The sequence below is a fragment of the Galeopterus variegatus genome, unplaced genomic scaffold (assembly GCF_000696425.1).
Source record: "Galeopterus variegatus unplaced genomic scaffold, G_variegatus-3.0.2 Scaffold12728, whole genome shotgun sequence".
NCBI classification, from domain to species: Eukaryota; Metazoa; Chordata; class Mammalia; order Dermoptera; family Cynocephalidae; genus Galeopterus; species Galeopterus variegatus.
The window spans coordinates 3,915-26,411 of NW_007738839.1; the positions used below are offsets into that span (position 1 = coordinate 3,915).

Sequence of the window (22,497 nt, forward strand, 5' to 3'; positions counted from 1 at the left end):
GTTTACTTGATCATCAATCCTGAAAATATCATTTCTACTTAGAGATACCATATATATATATATATATATATATATATATATATATACTGATTGGGTCAAGCCAGAGGAAGAAAATAAAGACAAGTTCAGAGAAAAAGAGCCAGATGAAGAAATGTGTAAGGTATTCCAATGACATTTTAAGTCACTTAGAAAAAGTGTAGTGCAATGGGCCGGCCTGGTGGCGCACTGCGATAGTGCGCCGCTTGGGAAGCGTGGTGGCGCTCCCGCCGAGGGTTCGGATCCCACATACAGACCGGCCGCTCACTGGCTGAGCGAGGTGCGGGGGCAATGCCGAGGGTTGCGATCCCGTTGCCGGTCCCGGTCCGGTGCGGGCGCGACACTGAGGGTTGCGATCCGTTGCCGGCCACGAAAAAAGACAAAAAGGAAAAAAAAAAAAAAGAAAAGAAAAAGTGTAGTGCAATTAAATCTTTTTATTTCAGTGGCCCTACTGTTGAGCATGCCTACACAATGATAATATTAATGATAAAGATAAATACGGATAATTAGGTAGATGGATCAGGTAGATAGAAGATTTACATGAAACTAGGGGATTTTCTAGGATCTTTCTAAGTGTACAGAAGAGGAAGCACTAATCTTAAAACATAACACAAACAAATTACTTTTAAGTGCTAAATCTAATATGCCTACTTATTTATAAAACTAGATTACATAACAGACAACCTCAACCAATGCTATTTTAAAGAACTAAAACGTTTAGGTTGATAAATAACCTTTTTTCTTTTTTAGTCAAAAATTAATTTTTGTTTGTTTCAAGCCTGAGAAAATCTCAACTATATAATGGTCAATTCACATGCTTTTTTATTAGAAAACATGCAGTTACATGAGTCAATCAAAATATTCCTACAATATGATAATTTTAAATACATATATCTTCCGCCCAAGCATAATCATTAACAAAAATTTCTAGGTACTTGTTATGGGCTCTTACCCCTTCTTTTGGGTCTGTGTGGAGTCCTCCTCCAGCGTGACCATGCCAACATGTCCTCTTTTCTATCAATGGCCATGACTGGAGAGCCTAGTTGAGGATGATACCAAGCAGTCCATTAACTATTACAGAACTTCAGATGTTTAAAAATTCTAGTTTATATAAGGAATATTGAGATATAACAGATACTCATACAGAAGCCACTTTATATAGCTTTTGAAATTAATGTTTCAAACATTTAACTTGTATCATAATTCTTTTTTTTTTTTTTTTTTTCCTTTTTGTCTTTTTTTGTGACCGGCATCAGATCGCAACCCTCAGTGTTGCGCCCGTACCGGACCGGGACCGGCCACGGGATCGCAACCCTCGGTGTTGCTCCCGCCCCTCGCTCAGCCAGTGAGCGGCCGGTCTATATGTGGGATCCGAACCCTCGGCGGGAGCGCCACTGCGCTTCCCAAGCGGCGCACTATAGCAGTGCGCCACCGGGCCGGCCCAACTTGTATCATAATTCTACTTGACTTGTATCATACTTCTACTTGACTTAATACTGGCTTTTTAACTGTTATTCACTACTATAGTGCTGGTAATCTGTTACTCCATTACTGACAAGCACGTATAATATACAGTTAAATACTTTATATCTCACTTGCTTTCCATGTGTACACATTTGTTTTACACTTAGTACAGTCTGACACAATTGACTCTTTTTCTTATTATCATGGCTCACATATTTATTTAGAAACTCGGTATTTTTTTAATACTTCACAGTCCATCTTGTGCTGTAGTCATTTGCGTACATGTTTTGTCTTTCTTATTACATGGTCAATTTCCTAAGATTAGAGACATTATCTTTTATCTTAGTATCTTCTGTGGCACATACCACAGATCGGAAAGGTAGATTTCAGTGCTTGTTGGATTAGTTTATAAAAATAGAGCTATCTACAAATCTCCCAACTAGCCTTGAAAATATGCAAACATCTCACTATAAATTTTTCTAAAGGCCTCAAGATTATGGCTAAGGTTAGAGAAATAAAAAAGTCATTTGAGAAAAGATCATAATTAATAAGATAGCAAAGATCAGGCTTAAACCTTAGGCTTGCTAATATGGAAAGTATTTTCATAATTAAAAAATACTTAATGAAGTACATGGAGTTAAAGATGCTTTTTCAGTAGCCTGATAATCAGTAATTAATAAACAAGTGCACAGTTCTTTATAAACACAAATATATATCAATACTATACATTGCATTAACAGTATCAGCTCTAGGCCAAACTATGAAAATGGAATTGCAAAAAGCAAAAGTGCCTTCTTGTTCTCACCAGTAGAAACACAAAAAGTAATAGCCATAAATAGGTTATTGATTTTTGGATCAACAATCTTAAAGCATTTTACAAAAGGAAAATATCAAAAGGTAATTTTTAGTCTGACAATGTCTCCTTGTGATTTTTCTTCCTCTAAAAGACTGAGCAACAAGTTTTATCAAGGGGTCTGGTGAACACCATACATGATAATGAAGTCTTCAACAAAGCAAAAGACTAAAATAAACTTAGTGGTATCACAGACAATGAGAAGATAAAGCACATTTTCCTCTTAAAACTTAAATACAATAATGGAAAACCTAATTCATTTCTATAGCCTTTTCATAAATTAGAACAATACCTTGTACCTTCATGGCAAATAAGTTATAAATCAGAAAGAAAAAATTAAATAAGTACCCAGGATTTAGACCATTCTCTAATTTTCTAGTCTTTTGCTTCATGGAGATTCACATGTCTCATTTTAAAGCACAGCAAATTTTTAAAGAGGTCTCTCACTTACATTAGCAGGAATGAAAAATAATTCTCATCAACGTGTAAACTCAGCATCACTTACCCTATGGGCTCTAATAAGCTTTGAATCTCTTGGTATTCTGCTATCTGAACATTTTCTAAGGTAAGAAACCACTCACTTAAAAAACCTACAGCATTCCATACATCAGATACAAATTACCAGGATAAATTTAAGTGTCAACAAGCTGCCATTACATTTATAAAAGCTTTCTGAAAATGTTATTCTAGTTGGCAGTGATCTCAAGAGATTCAGACAGATTTCTCCAGGGGGTAGAAAAATATTCTACCTGCATTTCCAGTAACAGAAACATACCTTCTTATTCATCTTTCCAGTGTTAAAAAAACATAAGAAGGAAAATTATCTGGGAAATGTAAAATATATAGTAAATATAGAGTATAAATTGGGAAATGCCCCAAGGTCTTCCACATTTTTCCCAAATATATGTGGAAGTGCTTGCTTAATCTTACCTTTGTAGCATGTAATAACTGTCTTGAATTGCCTTTTCCCAATCTTTGCCATGTGGTACTTCTAAATGACTCTGGGACCTGCTGAAGAGAAAAAAAGGGGGGGAAGGTAGTTTCAGAGTAGATAGTTAACATTCAAAGATTATTTCCTTTGTTCATAAACACACATAAAATTAAAACCATAGCCAATGCTGGAAAGATGCTTATGCTTTTTATACATGCCTTAAAAGACAAAAAAATACAATTTGTGGTCCAGGTGTAAAGTAAATTATATAACTCACTAAAAATGCCAAATTGTATTTCTTTTTCACCCCCCTTCTCTCTAGGTTTCTCTGTCTTTGTTTCTTTCCGTTTTGGGGGTCTTTGTTTCTTAAAATCCCCGAAGTCTACAACCCCATTTCTTTCTTAAATGGCTTTTATGCTCTTTTCAAATATTCTTTTGTTCTAACTCCCTTTACTGCATTTTATTATGCTCTACTCTGTGTCTGTTCCCTCTTTAGTCTTAATCTGAATGCTAAATTTAGATATCTGTAACAAGATCAGTTTTGCCCAATATTTCTATGTAACTAGCTGATGGACTCCAACAAAAGTTTCCCCAGGGCAATTTTTTTTTTTTTTTTGGTAATGTTCTAAAAGTGGAGCTGAAAACAGGCAGAGTAAAGAACCTCTCCATGGTAATACTAGATAGACATCTGTAAAATAGACATCTTTCTGAAAAGCACCATCAATTTAGTGAGGAAAAACTTGCTTCTTAGGTCAAGTCTCTCCCAAAAGGCAAGTAATACTTAGGCTTTCTCTAAGCTATAAATGGGTTGTACAGCTGGACTAACATCTCCATATAAAAATCAATGTTCTACATTGCAAAATACCAAAAACCAAATCAACCAAAAAAACAATCTCCATACACAAAAAAGTAACCAAATTATTGAGAAAATTACTTGTTTTCTAAAATGTAATAAACAGTAGTTGATTTCAGCTTATGTATATTTATAAACATATAGGGCATTCTCTGAATTATGAAAATTTCAAAAATATCAATGGCTGTCTACACACTGTCTTGCCACACCCAAGCTCCTACACCATTCCATGTACTCTCAAATCTCTTTATCACAGTAATCAAGCTATCCACTGTTAATGATGCCCTTCTAGTGCTTAACTCCAATCTTTTCCTCACTGCCTTTCTCCATATTCAGACCCTGTACAACATTACTCCCCCACTTTCCCATTTTTCACAAGCCCCTAGTTCAAGTAACTACATATCAGAGCAAGATCTTCCCATCTTTAAACATGCATACGCTATTTAATCTTCTTTGTTTTTCACAACTTGCCCAATTATCTCAAGTAAATGACTATCCACCTTTTCATTCCTCTCTCTCAAAACCATACCTATATATATGGCTGCTAGATAAAAGATTAATGCTGGTGATATACTTAATCACCTGAAGTGAAACCAGGCAAAATAAAGATAACCATTATCAAATCTAAGTCCTTAAAAGTATCCATAAAAGCCCTTCAGAATTTCCAGCTACCTCTTTATCCTTCTCTAATCAAATCGTTTTTTCCCTTAAGTATCAGTATTCAAGGTAAATAATTTTAAATGTTCATATTGAAACTGAACATCTAGTACTAAAAGAGCATTGTTAAAATTATCAAATATTTCACGCATATAAAAAGTTCAGAAAACAATATATTGAACACATGTGTACTCACTACCCAGCCTAAGGTATAACATTAAAAAGAACCCCCTACATAACTCCTCTACAATATTATCTCCTCCCTATTTCCCAGAGATAATCAGCACTGATTATTTAAAACATCTTTCACTGCTAAGGTAAAAGTTTCAGTCGCATAATGTGTTAACAACTCTTGAGAGCTAGTACTGGAACCCTAGCACTATTTATAATATTGTTTCTGGAAAAATGCCCTGAGATCTAAACAAAAGACTTGCAGACATTTCTAAAACACAATTCAGTCATAAATTAGAGACTACCTCTGCTTTTTAAATCCCAAGGAAAGGGTTTATAGCAACATATCCTCAACTTACAAATTGAGGTGGGCAATGGGAGAAAACAAGATTATTAATTCTGTGAAACTTGATTTGAAAATTACAGGGTTGGATTAGATGACCTCAAAGGTCCATTCCAACTCTGAAATTCTGTGGTTTGTACGGAATGAAATGAAAAGCCTGCTGTTATTAACTGGATTTTAAAGAACTTAACTGAGTAAATTGTAATTATTTCTTTAATAAATCTAGCATCTGAATTTATTTCTAACATTGTCTCTCCAAAGACACACACAGCAATAAACCATATATTACTGAAGATAACAGACATGACTAATATGCACAGATACCAAATAAGTCCAGTATACTGAAAATAATAATCTGATTATCCATTTTAAAAGGCAGGTAAGTTAGTATGTTTACACTGGAGAGTAGTGTTTATTTCCTAAAAAAAAAAAAAAAAAAAAAAAAATTTCTGGAGGCACCTAAAAGTTAAGGAATCTGTGATCTCTGAGTATAATAATGTATGCTGTCACGTAGATCAGCACTGTTCATCCACTAATCATTAAACATATTAATCCTTGATAGACAGTTGCATGAGCACAATGCCTTGCTCTGTGTAGACATTCAATAAACATTTATAAAATGAATATCAACACTAAAACCATCTATTGGGAAAACAGAATAATTTAATCAGGCCCCCTTGCCTTAGGTCCGGTTAGGGGTGGTGCGGCGCATTCTTTGTAAATAAGTTGTGTGTGGGTGGAGTTGGTGCACATGCATGGTGCCACCACCCTGGTTGGTGCTGACTGCCTCGGGCTTCCTCCCCACGTGGCCATGCTCTCTGACCTACAGCTCCAAGGACATTTTTGCCAGTTACCTAGCTCACAGACCCGCGTGTGAGGGGTCTGGTGACCCAGCCCGGGATGTGAGGGGTCTGGGTACCCAGCCTGGTGTCTGAAGGGTTTGTGACCCAGTCTGTGAACGGTCTTGAGGGGTCTGTGAGCTCCAGACCCAGTCCTAGCTTGACAATCATCGATCTAGCAGACAGAACTACCTCCATGTAAATGAGACCAAGACCCAAGTAAGGAGACTAATAAACCTGAAACCTATTTATGTTACAATTGCACTCTTTGTTTTAGGTAAAAATTCAATCTTTATCAAAAATTATCCTATTAACACATTTGTTTAGTAATTACTAATGATTGCATCTTTTTTATAATAGTTAGCTTTCATAATTCAAGCTATGCTTAGTGTTTATGACACTTGAAAAATTACCTAATAATAAAGAGATTAAAAAACAATTTATAAATTGTCAACCCATCAAGGATTTTGGAGTCAATTACATATTCTGCATTCCTGAAGCTTTAAAAACAAAACTAAGTTTACTAATTCATCCATGATGCATGTAATGCTCAACAGTATCAAATACTGTGGTCATGTACGAATATTTTTATCATCTGATCATTAATTATCTGTGATTGAAATCTAAAATATTTAAAATTAAATTAATACAGGTCGGCCTGTGGCTCACTCGGTAGAGTGCAGTGCTGATGACACCAAGGCCACGGGTTCGGATCCTATATAGGGATGGCCGGTTGGCTCACTGGCTGAGCGTGGTGCTGACAACACTAAGCCAAGGGTTGAGATCCCCTTACCGGTCATCTTTTAAAAAAAAAAAAAAAATTAAATTAATACATTCTTAAGGAGAAACTGCTATGATTTAAAACTACATTTAACCTACTTTTAAAGTTTAAAAGTCCGACATAAAACTTGGTTTTCTTCCCAACTGTCTAAAAACTAACTGTGGCAGGTGGAAGGAGTGGAAGGGAGAGGAAAAGGAAGAGGGAGAAGAAATGGTAGCTGACTTCTTAGATTTTGTAAGTACAGTTTTCAGCTGAAAGTTGAAGGATAAATGATTTTCTTTATTGTATTAGGTATTCAATAAATGCTTGGTGAATTAATGGTTAAATGGCAGCATAGCATAAGGATTTGGGAGAGCTCATTTCACCTGAGTCTTCGTTCATTAAGCCACAAAATCTTCAGGTTGAATGAACTCTGTCACTATAAACTTAGATGACTCTAGAACATGGGTTGGCAAACTTTTTTTCTGTAAAAGGATGGAAAGTAATTTTTTTTATGTTTTAGAATATTTATTAACAAAGGTAAAGCTAACTTTAAGGATATTAAATAAAAGTATAATATATTAAAATAGGAGTTCCTCCCCACTCTCTATCCCCAGTATCCAGCATTGTTTTCACTAATAGTACTCATCACCATGACACACTTTATATTTACTTATTTTATTTTTTAACTATATTAAGGTGTACAACATGTTTTGATACAGAGTGAAATGATTACAGCAGCCAAGCAAATTAACATATCCATTTCCTCACATAGTTACTTTTTTTGTGTGTATGGTGAGAGCATCTGAAATCTATTCTCTCAGCAAATTTCCAGTATATCATACAGTATTATTAACTACAGCCACTATGCTGTACATTAGATCTCTAGACTTATTCATCCTACGTAACTGCAACTTTGTACCCTTTAACCAACATCTACCCATTTCTCTCACTTCCAGGCCTCTGGCAACTGCTGTTATACTCTCTGTTTCTGTATATTCAACTTTTTTAGATACAGTATTTATCTCTCTGTGCCTGGCTTATTTCAGTTAATATAACATCCTCCAGGTTCATTCATGTTGTCACAAATGGTAGGATTTCCTTCTTTTCTAAGGCTAAATAATATTGCATTATGTATATAAACCACAATTTATTTATCCATTCATCTGTCCATGGACACTATGGCTGTTTCCATATCTTTTGTGAATAATGCTGCAATAAACATGGCAATGCAGATATGTCTTTAACATGCTGATTTCATTTCCTTTGAGTACATAACCAGAAGAGGGATTGCTGGACCATATGTTCGTTCTATTTTTAATATTTTGAGAAACCTCCATACTATTTTCCATGATGGCTGCACCAATCTACATTCCCACCAGCAGTGTACAAGGATTCCCTTTTCACCATATCTTAACCAACGTTTGTTATTTCTTATCTTGTTGATAATAGCCATCCTAACAGGTATGAGGTGGTATCTCATTGTGGTTTTGATTTCACTGATGATTAATGATGTTGAGCACTTTTACCTGTTGGCTATCTGCATGTCTTTTTTGGAAAAAAATGTCTATTGAGGTCCTCTGCCCATCTTTTAATCTGGTTATTTGTGTTTTTTGCTATGAGTTGTGTGAGTTCCTTACATATTTTGGACATTAACCTCTTATCACACATACAGTTTGCAAATATTTTCTCCCAGTTCATATCCATCCTCATCATTTTGTTGATCGCTTCCTTTGTGGTACAGCTTTTTAGTTTGATGTAGTCCTGCTTATTTATTTTTACTTTTGTTGCCTGAGCCTTTGGTGTCATATCCAAAAAAACCATTGCCAAGAACAAGGAACTTATCCCTGATACTTCCTTCTGCGAGTTTTACAGTTTCAGGTTTTATGTTTAAGTCTTTTATCCATTTTGAGTTGATTTTTCTGTAAGGGTCCAATTTTATTCCTTTGCATGTGGAAATCAATTTTTCTCAGCACCATCTATCAAAGAGACTATTTGTTCCACATTTTGTATTCTGGGCACTCTTGTGGAATATTAATTGACTATATATGTGTGGGTTTATTTCCAGGTTATATATTCTGTTCCATTGGTCTGTGTGTCTGTTTTCATGCCAGTATAGTACTGTTTTGATTACTATAGCTTTGTAATTTGAAACCAGGAAGTATGGTGCTTTCAACCTTGTCTCTCCCTCTCAAGATTGCTTTGGCTATTCCGAGTCTTTTGTGGTTCTATACAAATTTTAGAATTTTTTAAAATTTCTGTGAAAAATAACATGGGAATTTTGATAGGGATTGTGTTGAATCTGTATATTGCTTTCAGTAATATGGAAATCTTGATACCACAAACTATTTCTTTTTTTTTTTTGTCTTTTGTCTTTTGTCTTTTCTGTGTCCGGCAACGGATCGCAACCCTCAGTGTTGCCCCCGTACCGGACCGGGGACCGGCAACGGGACTGCAACCCTCGGTGTTGCTCCCGCGCCCCGTTCAGCCAGTGAGTGGGAACCGGTCTGTATGTGGGATCCGAACCCTCGGGCGGGAGCGCCACCGCACTTCCCAAGCGGTGCACTTATCCAGTGCACCACCGGGCCGGCCCTAACACAAACTATTTCTAACCACAAACAAGGGATATCTTTCCATTTATTTGTGTCTTCTCCAATTTCTTTTATCACTTTCACATTCTTTGTTAAATTTATTCCTAAGTATTTTATTCTTTTTGATGCAATGGTGAATGGAATTGTTTTCTTCAGTTCCTTGTCCAGCCAGTAAACATTTTAGGGTTTGTGAGCATATAGAGCAGTTCCTCAGTATCTGCAGGGGATTGGTTCCAGGACTTTCAGTGGATACCAAAATCTGAGGATGCTCAAGTCCCTGATATAAAATGGCGTGGTTTTGTATGTAACCTAGCACATCTTCTCGTATACTTTAAATCATCTCTAGTTTACTTATAATACCTAATACAGTATAAATGCTATGGAAGCAGTTGTTATACTATATTGTTTAGGGAATAATGACAAGAAAAAAAGTCTGTACATGTTCAGTACAGATGCAATTTTTTTTCTGGATATTTTTGATCCGTGGTTAGTTGAATCCACAGATGCAGGACCCACATACATGGAATGCTGACTGTAGTTAGTCTCTGTCACAACTATTCAACTCTGTCTTTGTAGCAGGAAAGCAGCCATAGATAATACATAAACGAATGAGCAAGGAAGGCTGTGTTTCTGTAAAACTTTAAATGGACAATGAAATTTAAATTCCATGTAATTGTCATTTATCACAAAATATTATTCTTCTTTTGATTGTTTCCCCAACCATTAAAAAAGGTTAAAAAAATTCTTAACACAGGGGCCTTGCAAAAACAGGTAACATGCTAGATTTGGCCCACAGACCACAGATTGCTAACCACCAGCTCTAGATGATTTCTAAAACCCCTTCGACCTCCAAGAATTTTGTAAATGATATAGCAAAATTAAGAATGCACCCCCAACAAAAAATATCCACCAGCACCATCACAGAAAACCAACCTATGAACAAAAACATATAAAAAAAAAATAAAGAATTCCCCTCTCCCTCAAACAGTTTTAATTTTATCAACCAATTTTTCTCATCTCGGGGGGCATAACACCAGCAGCACAAAAACTCTTCAGTTGTTAAGTTTGTTTAGGCAACCAGTAAGAAGTAAGTTTCCTTGATCCCATTCACATAAGAAGCTCATTTATCATGATATTCTTGTAATCATAAAACTTGGTCAATGATTTATAAGTTTTAGCTAAGTAGTGTGAGATTCCATGCTGCTTACTAATAGAGTAACAGAATTTCAAAACATTTGCCAAATTCAGGGCAATAAAAACCAATGACTGAATATTAAAAGTTAAGAAAAAACTTCAGAGCCAACTCCTTTTAAAACATGAAATTGGGGGACAAGCGAATAAAGAGAACTTTCCACATCATATTAAGAATGAATTTACCTAGGACATATTTCAGACACATTAAATAGTGAATTATTTCATTGGGCTGGCTTATTAGAACCCAAGAACTGTAGAAAATTGGTGTGAATCTCTCAGTACTTCTAAGATTGCTAGCCTTATTGTGTTTGTGCATAGAATGGAGACATTATCACACATTTCACACTGCAGCTGGAATGCTGAGATAATGTGAAAGAATTTGAGAAAGTGGAATTGGACCTATTTTCTGCTACTTTACAGTATCAACTTTTGGTAATTTAACAGTCTTGCTCTTTATGTTTCCTAATGTGGACTTGGAAGAGAACCCTCAGCACATTTAACTCTCAGTTCCACAGCTGGACAATTTGAATCAGTAGTAGACCTGCCACTTTGTTTAGTTATATTTTTCTATAAATGCCCATTTATGTTTGTTGCTTTTTATGGATGTGTCAAATTGCCACTGATGACTAAATTACCTGGAAAATTACCCTAAACTCATACAAGATACCATTTTCATTTACTTGGGTCATTCTGCAAGGTTCACTATGCAGGTCATATCCAAAACACCATGGTTTTCTTTATAAGCATTCCAGCAAAGTCTGGTAACAGGCAGTCCTTTGGTAGGAAATAACATGTCACAATCTATTTACAACAGAGGTATAGACTAAGAGTATTTATGTAAACACAAACTCAACTCTGAGACTTACAAATGATATCTAATGAGTTCATGCTTAGCACTAGACGGAAAAGGTATTTTAAAGAAGGTATTTGGGAGCCGGCCTGTGGCTCACTCGGGAGAGTGTGGTGCTGATAACACCAAGGCCATGGGTTTGGATCCCATATAGGGATGGCCGGTGGTGCTGACAACACCAAGTCAAGGGTTAAGATCCCCTTACTGGTCATCTTTTAAAAAAATAAAATAAAATAAAGAAGGTATTTGGTTTTGTGAATTTTAAGTTCCTTTTAGCTTACTCATATGTAGTCCCTTTCTATATGCTGAAAGTTAATTTTTACTACAGAGGTAGGTAAACATAGGTATTTGGGGCCATTTCTGATGGCAATCTGCCACTCCCCTCAACATGGCGTCTTCTCTTTTACCCCTTTTTGGTTTCTCTTTTTATGTGTTCACTGATTTCTCTTTTTCTTATGCCTGTTTTTTAATTGTTAGTGTGGTACTGCTACTGGTACTCAAGGCTGAGAAGGTTGCTAACCCCTATTCCATCATCTCCTTATGATCTAATTGAACAGAGACATGATATAGAATGCAATTGTGTATTCCTGATAACATTATTATTGCCTATACCAAATGAAATTAGCTCAAATAAAAAAGGGGGGGACCTTTTCAAAAGATATTACAAACCCATCCTCCCCCACTCAAAATAAACACACACACAAAATGTCTTAATTTTGCTCCTTCTCATTTTTCTTCAGGTCTATTTGAGCCCTGAAAACCTATCACGTTTTTCTAAACATATCCACTCTTCTCTTCAAGTGCACTTCAAAAATACCGTAAGTTGACCATAATTCATACAATAGCCAGAACACTTGTTTTCACATAATGTCAGGAAGAAAGCTGACAGCCCTCAGACGCAACTTAAGAGCTATATTTTTTTAAAGCTGCCTTGAAAAGAAGCACCTAGAGCCTTCAAGTCACTCTAGAATGTTTCAAGAGTAAACAGACCTTGCTGTTAATTGTCATACCAACCTTTTCAAACTACACTCACTGTTGCAATACAGAAAGGGTTTTATCTCACACACTGCACACAACAAAAATGGTAAATACACGATCCATATACTTGAGGAGTTGAAATAATCTAAAACTGACAGATGCAAGCATAAATGTCACAGCAAGATGAATGCTATGGTAAGATTTTTTTTTTTAAAAACGTGTACGTGTATATATACTTACATATGTGCACACACAAACACACACAAGGATCCTGCAATACTTTTTTTTTTAATTGAAATGTAGTTCATTGTAAATATCTGTGGGGTAAAGAATTGAATATCAGTACCTGTGTGCAATATGTGATATCAGGACAATTAGTACATTTAACATTATACAATGCAGTCATTCTTCCTGGTCTTTTACCAATTCCTCCTTTATCCCCTCCTGCTCCACCTTCTTCATCTCAGGCAACCTCAGTTCTGTTCTCTCCTCTTGAAAGTTCAACATTTTATTGTGATTGTTGTATCTTTCTTTTTTTATTTATTTTTTTAGCTCCCACTTATCAGTGAAGACATTAGATATTTTGCTTTCCGTGCCTAGCTTATTTCACTTCACATGATTTTCTCCAAGTTCACCCATGTTGCTGTGAATGGTAGAATTTCATTTTTTTAAATGGCTGAGTAGTACTCCATTGAGTATATACACCACATTTTCCTTATCCAGTCATCTGATGATGGACATTTAGGTTGGTTCCATCTCTTGGCTGTTGTAAATAGAGCTGCAATAAACATGGGAGTGCAGGTGTCCCTTCAACATAATGATTTCCATTCCTTTGGGTATATACCCAGCAGTGGAACTGCTGGATCATATGGCAGTTCTATCTGAAGTTGTTTAAGGAACCTCCATACTATTTTCCGTAATGGCTGCACAAAATTTTAGTCCCACCAACAGTGTAGGAAGTTTCCCTTTTCTCCACATCCTCACCAGCATTTGTTGTTCTGCATCTTTTTTATGATAGCCAGTCTAACTGGGGTGAGATTGTATCTTAATGTGGTTTTGATTTGCATTTCCCTGATGCTGAGTGATGCTGAGCATTTTTTCATGTATCTGTTGGCCATTTGTATATCTTCCTTTGAGAGATGCCTATTCAGTTCGTTTGCCCATTTTTTAATTGGGTTATTTATTTACTGTTATCTGAGTTCCCTATATATTCTGGCTATTAATACTTTGTCAGATGCATACCTTGCAGATATTTTCTCCTACTCTGCAGGTTGTGTTTTTGCTCTATTAATTGTTTCTATTGCTATGCAGAAAGTTTTCAGTTTGATATACTCCCATTTATTTTTTTCTTCTGTATGTATATGGGTTGATTTCTGGGTTTTCTATTCTGTTCCATTGGTTTGAATGTCTGTTTTTATGCTGTTTTGGCTACTATAGCTTTGTAGTATAATTGTAAGTCAGGTAGTGTTATGCCTCCAAGTTTTACATATATACATATATTTTCTTTTTGCTCACGATTGCTTTGGCTATTTGGGGTCTTTAGTTGTTCCATATGAATGTTAGGATTGTTTTTTCTATTTCTGTGAAGAATGACATTGGTATTTTGACGGGGATTGCATTGAATCTGCAGATCTCTTTGGGTAGTATGTACATTTTCACAATTTTTATTCTTCCAATCCAACAGCATGGAATATCTTTACATCTTTTTGTGTCCTCTTCAATTTCTTTCAACAGTGATTTATAGTTCTTATTGTACAGATCTTCCACTTCCTTGGTTAAATTTATTCCTAGGTTTTTGTTTTTGTTTTTTTGGTGACTGTATTAGTCTGTTTCTGTTGCTTATAACAAAATACTTGAAACTGGGTGACTTATAAAGAAAACGAAATTTATTGCTTACAGTTTCTGAGGGTGGTAAGTCCAAAGTCCAGGGAACATATCTGGTGAGAGCCTTGGTGGTGGTGACAGTGATGGCAGAGTATCACACTGCAAAAAATGGTGGAGCAGAGACAGCAGAGAGATTCTCCTCTCACTTCTTTTAAAGGCCTCAGAACCACGTCCCTGACCACCATTTTTAATCCTTTCACAATGTCATAGTCCTGCAGTCCAATCACCTCTTCAAGGCTCCCCTTTCAATTAACCATAATAGGATTTCCCACTCTCTTACGTAGTCAAAGTGGGGCCAAATTTCTTTCTTTTTTTTTGTCTTTTTTTTTTTTCGTGACCGGCAACGGATCGCAACCCTCAGTGTTGCGCCCGTACCGGACCGGGACCGGCAACGGGATCGCAACCCTCGGTGTTGCACCCGCACCTCGCTCAGCCAGTGAGCAGGAACCGGTCTCCACATGGGATCCGAACCCTCGGCGGGAGTATTTATTTATTTTTATTATTTTTGTATTCTGTCAATATACAATGTAGTTGATTATTATGTCCCATCACCGAAACCTCCCTCCCTCCTCCCTCTCCCCCCACCCATCCAGGCTTGTCTTTTCCATTTGCTTGTTGTAGGAACTTCAAAAAAAAAAAAAATTCTAATACATAAAACTTGGGGACACAATTCAAGCTTCAGTGAGTTGTGGGGGGACATAATTCAATCCACTACATTCCCCCTCAGCCCCTAAAACTCATGTCCTCTTCACATGCAAATACATTCATTTCATCCCCAAAGTCTTAATTTGCTTCAACTCAAAAGTCCAAAATTCAAAGTCCCACCTGTGAAATCAAAAACAAGTTATCTACTTCCAAGATACAATGATGGGACAAACATAGGGTACATATTCTCATTCCAAAAGGGAGAAATAGACCAAAAGAAAGGGGTACCAGGTCCCAAACAAGTATGAAATCCAGCAGGACAAGCATTAAATCTCAAGCTGGAGATCATGTACCTTGACTCCATGTTTGATGTCTGCACGCTGGTGTGAGGACTGGGCCCCCAAGTCCTCAGACAGCTCCACTTCTATGGCTTTCCTGGTCTCAGGCCACACTTTAGCTCTCCCAGGCTAAATGCTTCACACTGGTAGTTCTACAAGTCTGGGGTCTCCATAGCAGTCCCACTCTCACGGCTCCACTAGGCATGGTGCTGCTGGGGTTTTCTGCTGCAACTCCAACTCCACATTTCTGCTTGGTATTGCTCTAGCAAAGGTTCTATGCAGTGAATCCACCCCTGTGACAAATCTCTTCCTGGTCCCACAGGCTTTTCCATACATCCATTGAAATTGGTTGGAGGCTTCCAAGCCTACACAGCTCTGGCATTCCACAAGCCTGCAAACCGAACAACATGTGGACACCACCAAGGCTTCCAGCTTGTAACTTTTAAAGCTGTGGGTCCAGCCACATCTGGGGCCAATTTAGCCACAGCTGGAGCAGCCAAAGCAGCCAGGGTGCTGCTGTGGGGAGCAGCATCCTGAGGTGGCCCTGGGCAGTGAGCCCATGGAGGGTATTTCAGGCCTATTCCCTGAGACCATTCTGTCTCCCTAAGCCTCTGCGCCTGTAATGGAAGATGCAGCCTTAAGATCTCTGAAATGCCTTCAAGGTCTTTCTCCCTTCTTTTGATAATCCCTTTCTTCTGTATTAACGTTAGCAAACAGTCGCTGGGCTACACCACTGAACTGTTCTCCTGAAAATGCTCTCTGCTTCTCTACCACATTGCTAGGTTGCAAGTTTTCTAAATCTTTACACTCTGCTTCCCTTTTAATGATAAATTCTGGCTTTATGTCATTCCTTTGCCATCATAACTCAGTGCAGGCTGTTACAAGTAGCCATTCAGCTTCCTGAACGTTTTGCTACTTAGAAATTTTTTCTGCCTAATACGCTGGATCAGCACCTTGACATTCCACATTCCATAAAACTTTTGGGCATGCACAGAATGCAGCCAAGTTCCTTGCCAGTTCACAGCAAAGGTGATCTTTGCCCTGGTTTCCAATAAATCTCTTCTTATTTTCATCTGAAATCTCAGAAGGGCCTTTACTGTCCATATTTCTATCAGCATTCTGCTCACCACCATTGTAGTGGATTGATTTGTGTCCCCCCAAAACCCACTGGAGCTTGAATTGTGTCCCTCAAATTTTATGTATTAGATACTTAGCCCCCACTGTGACTGTTAAGAGGGTGGGAAATCCTATTATGGCAACTGAAAGGTGGAACCTTAAAGAGGTGATTAGATTGTAGGACTGTGCAGTAGTGAATGGATTAAAAATGGTGGTCAGGGCATGGTTCTGAGGACGTTAAAAGAGGAGGAGAGTCTCTCTTGCTCTCTCTCTGCTTCCACCATCTTGCAATGGTCTCTGATTCACTGTTGCCACCACCAGATGGACTTTGGACTTCCCAGCCTCAGAAACTAAGCAATAAATGTTTTTCTTTATAAATCACCAAGTTTCAGGTATTTTGTTATAAGCAACCTCAATGGACTATTACAACCATTTAACTAGTCTCCAGAACATTACAAACTTATACTGGTTTTCTTGTCTTCTAAACTTTCACCAGCATCTAGGTGTTTTCTAGCCTCCTCCTTAAAATTCTTCAAGCCTCTGTTCAACACCCAGTTCCAAAGCTGCTTCCACATTTTCAAGTATTTGATATAAGCAACACCCTACTTCTCTTGTACCAATTTTCTGTATTAGTCTGTTTCTGTTGTTTATAACATAAATAGCTGGAACTGGGTGATTTATAAGAAAACAAAATTTATTTCTTACAGTTTCTGAGGCTGGGAGGTCCAAAGTCCAGGGAATACATCTGCTTAGGGTCTTCTTTGGAGGAGGCTTTACAGCAGCGCAAGGGTCTCACATGGCAGAAAATGATGGAGCAGAGAGAGAGAGAGAGCTCCTCATGTGCTCTCCTTTTAAAGCCCTCAGAACTACCCCACAAACACCATTAAACCATCAATTTAATCCCTCTTAAAGGGCTGGCCTGTGGCTCACTCGGGAGAGTGCGGTGCTGATAACACCAAGGCCCCGGGTTCGGATCCCACATAGGGATGGCCGGTTCGCTCACTGGCTGAGCGTGGTGTTGACAACACCAAGTCAAGGGTTAAGATCCCCTTACCGGTCATCTTTAAAAAAAAAAAAAAAAATCCCTCTTAAAGGCTCCACCTTTTAATTACCTTAATAGAACTTCATCTCTAATGATTGGTTGTACTTCTGTAGTACCAGTTGTAATGTCTCCTTTCTCATTCCTGATTTTTGTAATTTGGGCCTTCTCTCTCCTTTTTTTAGTTAGCTTAGCTAATGCTTTGCCTGTTTATCTTCTCACAAAACCAAGTTTTTCTTTCACTGATCTTTTGTATTGTTTTTTGGGTCTCTATTTCATTTAGTTCTGCTCTGATCTTAACTATTTCTGTCCATCTACTAATTTTGGGATTGGATTGCTCTCATTTTTTCTAGTTCTTTGAGTTGCAACGTTAGGTTAACTTTTTTTTTTTTTGTCTTTTTTCTGTGTCCGGCAACGGATCACAACCCTCAGTGTCGCCCCCATACCGGACCGGGGACCGGCAACGGGATCGCAACCCTCGGTGTTGCTCCTGCGCCTCACTCAGCCAGTGAGCGGGAACCGGTCTGTATGTGGGATCCGAACCCTCGGCGGGAGCACCACCACGCTTCCCAAGTGGCGCACTATAGCAGTGCGCCACCGGGCCGGCCCTAATTTTTAAAAAATATATTTAGGGGGTCCCAAACTCCTGCATCTCACAGCACCACGATTACCCCTCCGCTCCAATTCTAGCCACAATGGACAATGCCCGTGAGTCTCCCACAGACAAAGGTGAAGAGACAGGGGAGTCGGACGAGATGGCCACTGCTCCCAGAGGCTGGGGACTACTGACATGGATGGAATCCCAGAGGAAAATGACAGAGACAGAGATGCGAACTTGAAAGAAGCCGCAGCAGAGAAAGGCAAGCTCAAGAGTCAGGATGTCTCAGATTTAACAGCGGTTGAAAGGGAAGACTCATCATTACTCACTCCTGCAGCCAAAAAACTGAAAATAGATACCAAAGAAAAGAAAAAGAAGCAGAAAATGGATGAAGATGAGATTCAGAAGATGCAAATCCTGGTTTCTTTTTTTTCTGAGGAGCAGCTGAATCGTTATGAAATGTATAGCCAGTCAGCTTTCCCTAAGGCAGCCATTGAAAGGCTGATCCAGTCCATTACTGGCACTTTTGTGTCTCAGAATGTTGCTATTGCTATGTCTGGTTTTTCCAAGGTTTTTGTCGGGGAGGTGGTAGAAGCAGCACTGGATGTGTGTGAGAAGTGGGGAGAAATGCCACCACTGCAACCCAAACATATAAGGAAAGCTGTTCAAAGGTTAAAGTCGAAGGGGCAAATTCCCAACTCCAAGCACACACAAAAAATCATCTTCTTCTAGACCAAAGCCTAGAAAGGCCTATTACTGACAGAAGAAGTACTGGTTCCAGACTTCCTGTTACATCAGATTTTCTGCACTGGTGCTTTAGTATCTCAGTTCTCCATGGACTCCATGATGATTTTAATGTCTTTCTCAAAACTCTGGTATTTGTCCCACCTAGAAGGAATGCAGCTTGCCTTTGACTAAATTTTGGGACCTCTTCGGGCATTCTGACCTCTTGGCTAGTTGGCAGAAGAAAAGTGCACAGGCCTTAGCATCTTCTGGATAGGGAAGCTGCTTTCAGAGAGAAAACCTTTCCAAGAGAGCTTTGATGGTTTCACATTGAAGCCTAAAGTTGCTAAGACTTAGGTTGCTTCTTACATCTGGTTTTAAGTAGATGAAACAATCAGAAACTTTGGATTTGTGACACTCCACCATGAAGGACACAGTGATAGGAGTAGTAGTGGAATAATTTGTGCTTGTAAACATTTCAGATTCTCCTGTGGATTTTGGTAAGTGATCATTAAACTGTTTTCCAGCTTGCCAAAAAAAAAAAAAACATATATATATATATATACATAGATATAGATATATACACATATATATAATTATTATTATTTTACATTCTAAGATGTTGTGGAGCAGTTATGAGGGAGGAGGAGGGGGATATGGGAAGGGCATAGGGTGGCAGAAGGAGGAGGGGGGCATGGTCAAGGCCTGTGGCACCCCCCTCATTGTGGCAGGGGAACCCAGGGGGCTTCTGGTGATGGCTCAGGCATAGCTGGGCTGGATGCGCAATTAGGAGGTGAGGCTGAGGCCCTCGAGCCCCCACTACTCTGGCTTGGAAGCCTGGGGCACTTCCAGAAGTGGCCTGGTGGTCACTGCTGGGCTGGATGCAGAGGTCAAGGGGCATGGCTGAGGACTTCGGCCTCCCCTCCACTGGTCTGGGAGCACAGGACACTTTCAGCCATGGCTTGCTGGACATTGTTGGGATGGATGTGGACATCAGGGCAGCATGGCTAAGGCCCTTGGCTCCCCAAAACTCCAGCTCAGGGGCCCAGGGAACTTCCGGCAGTGGCTCAGGGGTCATCGCTGGGCTGAATGTGGACATTGAGGAGTGCATGGCTGAAATCCTTGGCCCCCCCACCTTGGCTCAGGAGCCTGGGGTGCTTCCAGTGGTGGCCTGGTAGTCATTGCTGGGCTAGATGCAGATGTCAGGGGGGCGTGGCTGAGGCCTTCAGACCCCCATCACCTTGGATCGGGAACTGGTGCACTTCTGGCAGTGGCCTGATGGTCATCGATGGGCTGGATACGGATGTCAGGGTGGGTGTGGCTGAGACCCTCAGCCCTCCCCCACCCTGGCTTGTGAGCCTGGGGGACTTCTGGTCCTTCTAGGTTTTGTAGGTGTTCTTTGGTGGTGTTAGACCTTAACTGGTTAATATCAGAACTTTGTCTCTGATCTGTGGATTTTTTGTTCGTTCTTTCAGTTCTGTGTTGTATTATTGGCTACCCCAACCACTTAAAATCTGCACTGGAACTAATTTGTTGTCCTTTGCTTACTTCTAAAATGGGGGAACTTTCTGTGGGGACCAGCACTTGAGCCCTACGGTTGAGCTAAATTGCTGCTTTGCTGCTGATTCCTTGTGGAATGCTTTTTATGCAGCTCAGGTTTTAATTGTTGACCTTGAAGTACTTTCAGGTCACATGAGGTCCAGTACACCTGGGTTGTGTGGAAACTCTGGTCTGGGTCTTTGTCTTTTCAGCAAACTGCACCCCCTGCAGTTTTATATTTCTGACCAGTCTCCACTAAGTGAGCCTGTGCTGACAGGAGGGCAGATCAGCTGTCTGTGGTGTGCCCCAGTGTTCCCCTGGTTTACGAGTCTCCTGCATCCCCTTCACTCCAAACACTTCCCGTGAGATGGGCCATGCACTGGTCCCTTGCGATGACTCACTGGCCTCTGAGTGGCTTTTTTCCACTGTCTGTGGCCCCTCACTCCTATGTGGGCCACGGAAACCCTGTTAGTGGTCTAGCTGGCCTGAACTTCTACCCTGCAGCCTCCAGGCAACTTCATATGAAGGGCACAGTAGTGGCTTTTGCCAGCTCTTGCTCCATGTGCTCACCAGGGCCAGCTTTGAAGAGGCTGGGGCTTGAAACACTCGGAGTGGTCCTTTCTTTCTCTCATTGTGGCTTCTCCCGCCTTCATGAAGTCCATAGATCTCTCCTCCTCTTCCCCTGAGCTCTAGCAGCCCCAGCTTGGCATTCATTGCTTTTTAATAGTTGTAAAATTGGTTGATTGTGGGAGAGAGTGACATTGGGTACCATCTATTCCACCATCTTGAGCAGAAGTCCTTATATCTTTCTCTTCTTTTGATGTAAGCATTTACTGCAATAAAATTCTCTCTTAGTATGGCTTTTGAAGTATCCCACAGGTCTTGGTATGGTGAGCCTTTATGTTCATTAGTTTCAAGAAATCTTTTCGATTTCCTGTTTAATTTCTTCTTGGAACCATAGGTCAGTTCAGGAGCATGTTGTTTAATTTTCACGTATTTGTATAGTTTTCAGAGTTTTGCTTGCTATTAATTTCTAGTTTTAATCTGCTGTGGTCTGAAAAGAGAGCTGTAATGATTTCAATTTTTTAAAATTTGTTGAGACTTAATTTGTGACTTAACATGGTCTATCCTGGAGAGCATTCCATGTGCTGATGAGAAGAATGCATATTCTATGGTTGTTGGATGAAATGTTCTGCAGATATCTGCCAGGTCCAATTGGTCTAAGGTGTGGTTTAAATCCTGTGTCTCTCTGTTGATTTGTTGCTAGATGATCTGTCCAATGCTGAGAGAGGGGTGTTCAGGTCCCCAACTATTATCATATTGTGGTCTATCTCTTTCTTAAGTCTAATAGTGTTTGCTTTATATATCTGGGTGCTCTGGTGTTGGGTGAGTATACGTTTATGATTGTTATGTCTTCTTGCTGGATGATCCCTTTACCATTATATAATGGCCTTGTCTCTTTTTATGGTTTTTGATTAAAAGTACATTTTATCTGATATAAGAATAGCTACTCAACCTCATTTTTGATTTCCATTTGTGTGGCATATCCTTTTCCATCCTTTCAGTTTTAGTCTGTGTGTGTCTTTACAGGTGAGGTGAGTGTCTTGAAGAGAGCATATAGTTAGTTTTAGCTTCTTAACTCAATCAGCCAGTCTGCGTCTTTCAAGTGGAGAACTTAATCCATTCACATTTATGGTTGGTATTGAAAGGTATTGTCTTACTCCATCTATAACCATTTTTAGTAAGAAAAACAGTGGCTACCATTCACTGAGCACTTACTATTTGGCTGGCCTAGTGCCCAACATTACATTATCTCATTTCATTCTCACTGCAACTCTACAAGGTAGGTATTATTGCTATTATCATTATTATGCCACTTACTCAAGTTCACACAGCTGGTAAGTGGTATAATGGAGATATCCATTCCTAACACTATGAATACTAACAATATCAGCAATGTCACTGGAACTAGTGAATTTCCTAATTGTCATCTTGCTGATAATACTGAAATGTCTAAGTTGATTTTTCTTTTGTTAACAAAGCACACATGATTTTGTTTGTTTGTTTCTTGATACAAGCATCAACACAATTGTGA

General features: G+C 39.0%; 1 pseudogene; it reads left to right on the top strand.

The window, feature by feature from the left end:
• The first annotated feature begins 18,237 nt into the window (after positions 1 to 18,237).
• Positions 18,238 to 18,872, top strand: LOC103581287 (annotated as a pseudogene).
• Positions 18,873 to 22,497: the final 3,625 nt, after the last annotated feature.